We start from the raw sequence: 5,156 nt of genomic DNA, 5'->3' as shown, positions 1-5,156 counted from the left end.
TCAGCAAACAATAAAAATTTCAACCACCTAGGAAGAATTCTTTTTCTTTCTGTTTTTTAAATCTGCCCGTCTTCCTGTCAAACAGTTTGAGTTTCCCCCCAGGCTCCTTTCTCCCAGCTCCTTGGACCTGCTTGCTCCAGAAGGCCCTAGCCCATATGCTGGATGGGGCTCTTGAAATCTTTAACTTTGAGAAAGATGGCAGGAGAGAAATAGCCTGTCAACTCTATTTGGCATTGTGAGCAGATATTGTACCTCCTTGAAGAAGTACTCCAGGGTTGCCAGTTGTATTTAAGTTGTTTATGCGTTCTACTTCTTTTCTACCTCATTTTAATAACCATCTTTTTTTTTTTTTTTACACTACATCACATTTTTGGATTTTTGAAATCAGAAGAAGTTAACAACTGGTGGATTTTCTGCCTTTACTTTGCAAAAGGAGAAAGATATATTTATTCAATTTTAGTACTTTTAATTACAGATAAAGTCTTAAGGATAAAGTAAACCTAATTTAGGTTAGGGAAAGCGGTGGGAGGAAGTGGCTTTCACCCTTACCGCTTCTCCTACAGATGGCTACATGGGAAATTACCCCATGAATGACTCTCAGTCTTTCCTGTGGCTGACCTAACAGTTTCAAAGGGTTAAAGCACTTTACACACACACACACACACACACACACACACACACACACACATACACACATACACACACACACTCTCTCTCTCTCTCTCTCTCTCTCTCTCACTATTTAGTAGGCCTTTTAAAATATGAAATTACTTTTAGAATCTCTTAGATGTTTTCTTAAAAAGGAAAATTAATATTTCTAATATTTCGAAAAAGAGAAAATCGTCAGCATAGAGAATCTCATATTCAAACTCAACAAATTGTATTACAGATAGTAGAAATCATAAGACAGGGAGAACTCTTTTAAGAAAAAAAATATCTATTTTACCCACTTATTTCCATACTTCAAAGTTTTTTACAAAATTTACTTTTTTATTTACTGATATTGCTTTCAAATTTTATTTTGCAATTAAATAAAATTTGTCTCACTTATTTTCATTTTCTTCTCCTTTGTTTTTTTTTTTTTTTTTTTTTTTTTTCTTCCAATTTTATTTTATTTTTAAACTTTACATAATTGTATTAGTTTTGCCAAATATCAAAATGAATCCGCCACAGGTATACATGCGCTCCCCATCCCGAACCCTCCTCCCTCCTCCCTCCCCATACCATCCCTCTGGGCCGTCCCAGTGCACCAGCCCCAAGCATCCAGCATCATGCATCGAACCTGGACTGGCAACTCGTTTCCTACATGATATTTTATATGTTTCATTGCCATTCTCCCAAATCTTCCCACCCTCTCCCTCTCCCACAGAGTCCATAAGACTGTTCTATACATCAGTGTCTCTTTAGCTGTCTCGTACACCAGGTTATTGTTACCATCTTTCTAAATTCCATATATATGCGTTAGTATACTGTATTTATGTTTTTCCTTCTGGCTTACTTCACTCTGTACAATAGGCTCCAGTTTCATCCACCTCATTAGAACTGATTCAAATGTATTCTTTTTAATGGCTGAGTAATACTCCATTGTGTATATGTACCACAGCTTTCCTATCCATTCATCCACTGATGGACATCTAGGTTGCTTCCATGTCTTGGCTATTATAAACAGTGCTGCGATGAACATTGGGGTACACGTGTCTCTTTCCCTTCTGGTTTCCTCAGTGTGTATGCCCAGCAGTGGGATTGCTGGATCATAAGGCAGTTCTATTTCCAGTTTTTTAAGGAATCTCCACACTGTTCTCCATAGTGGCTGTACTAGTTTGCATTCCCACCAACAGTGTAAGAGGGTTCCCTTTTCTCCACACCCTCTCCAGCATTTATTATTTGTAGACTTTTGGATCGCAGCCATTCTGACTGGTGTGAAATGGTACCTCATAGTGGTTTTGATTTGCATTTCTCTGATAATGAGTGATGTTGAGCATCTTTTCATGTGTTTGTTAGCCATCTGTATGTCTTTTTTGGAGAAATGTCTATTTAGTTCTTTGGCCCATTTTTTGATTGGGTCGTTTATTTTTCTGGAGTTGAGCTGTAGGAGTTGCTTGTATATTTTTGAGATTAGTTGTTTGTCGGTTGCTTCATTTGCTATTATTTTCTCCCATTCTGAAGGCTGTCTTTTCACCTTGCTAATAGTTTCCTTTGATGTGCAGAAGCTTTTAAGGTTAATTAGGTCCCATTTGTTTATTTTTGCTTTTATTTCCAATATTCTGGGAGGTGGGTCATAGAGGATCCTGCTGTGATGTATGTCGGAGAGTGTTTTGCCTATGTTCTCCTCTAGGAGTTTTATAGTTTCTGGTCTTACGTTTAAAAATATGGAACGCTTCACGAATTTGCGTGTCATCCTTGCGCAGGGGCCATGCTAATCTTCTCTGTATCGTTCCAATTTTAGTATATGTGCTGCCGAAGCGAGCACTTCTCCTTTGTTTTTAAAGTCCAGGTCGAATCTGTTTGTAGATACTTTTTAATAGTTAGGAGATTTAAGCATTTTTACCTGTATTGAAAAGAATAAATGACTCTGACCTCTGACAAGGGGTCCCTATGTCCAGCTGATGTCTGTTTGCTGCCCTTGAATGTAGTCTTTCCTCAGGAGCACCAGGAGGACCCCTTTGCTATCCCTCCTCTTCATTCCTGCCCTCACTCTGCTCATGTGTTTTTGGTGGGACAGTCATGTTTATGTATATGACTCACGGATCTACTTCTCTGGGCCTGACTTCTCTCCTGCACTCCAATTCCATTTCCCTGTCTTCCTGATAACACTGCAGTCCTACCCTGCCTTCAATCAGTACATCTAAAACTGAGCTCCACTTTTGAGAAAGCTCTACTTTCTCTTAAGTCACACGCTAGGTTTCCATATTTCTTTCAATACACCTCCATTCTCACTGCACCTGAAAACTTTAGTCTGCCTTGAGGTCTTCCTTTCCCTCCCATCCCTAACATGTAGCAGTCGTTTGGAATGATCCCATTGGCTCTTCGTTCTACAGCCTTCTCCTCTTCTCACTTGTTATTTCCCGCCAGCAGCACCCCAACCTTAACCCTGCTCCCCTCATGCCTGGATTGTAGCAAAGATTGCTGCACCGATTTCCCCTTCTGTCCATACTCTCTTCTCTTATCTTTTCTCTTTTCATATCTGATTAATATGTACATAAAGGATGGGACTCTACCTTAGAACTCTTATATTCCCAGAAGAGAAATTTCCATAATACAGCATTCAAATTCTGTTTTGTTTGGCTTTTCAAAAGGACAAAAGGTCACTTCTAATATTTGCCATATGTGTCTGGTTAGAAATTTGAACTTCAACACTGTGCAGGTTTCATTAAAAGTGTAATGCAGATGTGTTCATTTTCTGTGATTATTAGTTGACTAAGAGGGTCTGTATGGTTTTTCTCAATTTCTAAATTTCCATGATAATGGTAGAGCAGGTTTTAGAGGTACAGCACAATGTGAAAAAAACATAATTTGGGCTGCAAATACATATTTTTATTTGAAAAAAGATTTAAATTGAGTAAGAAAATCTTTTATCTTCCTAGTAGCAGAAAGATTTTTAATTTATAGTTGTAACTTCAGCTGTAAAAGAGGATAAATAGACTTTTGAAATAGCCATTTTAAGCAAATATTTAAACTCAACAAGAAATAATTCAGTCGGCCAAATGGTCTTTTAAAGAAATCAGAGCAGGAACACCTGAAGTTGACCAATAGCGGTTCTTAGTCGTGGTGGAATTTAAGTCATTTACTCTGAGGAAAGAATCACAATGTATTTAACCTTTCTCTTCTCAGTGTGAAGAATTTGGGAATAGAGCACATGTATCTTTTAAAATATTTGCCTAGGAATATGATACTTATGCTTTGGAAGGAAAATGGTACAATTTTTCTATGCCACAGTTATAGGCAGATTTAGTTTCAAATTTTTATTTAGTAGCAAATAATGAGAACAGTAACAAAACATCTTAACCCATCATCATCAACTCCACGCAAGCAAACAAGAAATGCTGTACCTTTTTTACAGTAGTTTGGATCCAGTGTTTTCCAATGCTGCTGGGAAGGGGAAGTCAATGCCATCTTATATTTTAGCTAACTTATTTCCTTCATCCGACTCGCTTGTATGCGTGTATCACCCATTGTGAAAGGAGCCCTGGGAAGGCTCCAGGACATATGTCTTCAAAAGTGATTCATTATTTACTTTTTTTACCCTGTGGAAATTTTGGTTGCTTCTTCTATGCAGAATTTGTGAATTTTTCATATTACTCCAGGAAGGCGAATTCCTGTGTCTTTATAGTGGATATCACACATGGCCCTTTGAATCACATAACTGAGCAAATCCTTAAGAAATCTGGCCCATTGTAGTGGCCTGAATTTACATTCAAAATCAGAGGAATCATGTAGTAGAATCATTTTCTCTATAAGTCACTGATGCCTGGATTGTATACCAGTTCCTCTGCAGAAATAATTTTCAGTAACTTTACCAATGACTTCCCAAGTTCCTAACTCCAAAGGATTCACCTTATGTTTTGCTTATAGGACCTGGTTAACCATCCCCTTTCTTTGAAAAATTTTCTCTTGGTTTTCGTGACACCATGTTCTTTTGGATTTTTCTTTCTCCTCTGATGTCTCTTTCTCAGGTTCCTTTGAAGATGTGTTTTTCTCTTGTTGTTCAGTCACTAAAGTCATATCTGACTCTTTGCAGCGCCATGGACGGCAGCATGCCAGGCTGTCCTGTCCTTCACTGTCTCCTGGAGTTTACTCCAATTCATGTCCATTAAATCAGTGATGTTATCTAATCATCTCATCCTGTGCCACCCCCTTCTCCTTTTGCCTTCAATCTTTCCCAGTATCAGGGTCTTTTTCAATGAGTTGTCTCTTTGCATCAGGTGGATAAAGTATTGGAACTTCAGCTTCAGCATCATTCCTTCCAATGAACATTCAGGATTGATTTTGTTCAGGATTGACTGGATTGACCTCCTTGCAGTCCAAGGGATTCTCAAGAGTCTTCTCCAACACCATAGTTCAAAAGCATCAATTCTTTAGTGCTCTTTATGGTCCAGCTCTCACATCTGTGCAAGACTACTGAAAAAACCATAGCTTTGACTATATGGACCTTTGTT

General features: G+C 38.2%; 1 non-coding gene across 1 annotated transcript; it reads right to left on the bottom strand.

Annotated features, from left to right (window-relative positions):
* Window positions 1-2,363: 2,363 nt before the first annotated feature.
* Window positions 2,364-2,470, bottom strand: LOC113879287. Its single transcript, XR_003507262.1, has one exon. It is a non-coding gene; the product is annotated as a U6 spliceosomal RNA (small nuclear RNA).
* Window positions 2,471-5,156: the final 2,686 nt, after the last annotated feature.

Source organism: Bos indicus x Bos taurus, chromosome 20 (genome assembly GCF_003369695.1).
Source record: "Bos indicus x Bos taurus breed Angus x Brahman F1 hybrid chromosome 20, Bos_hybrid_MaternalHap_v2.0, whole genome shotgun sequence".
Classification (NCBI taxonomy): domain Eukaryota; kingdom Metazoa; phylum Chordata; class Mammalia; order Artiodactyla; family Bovidae; genus Bos; species Bos indicus x Bos taurus.
This window is presented reverse-complemented; position numbering and strand designations above follow the sequence as displayed.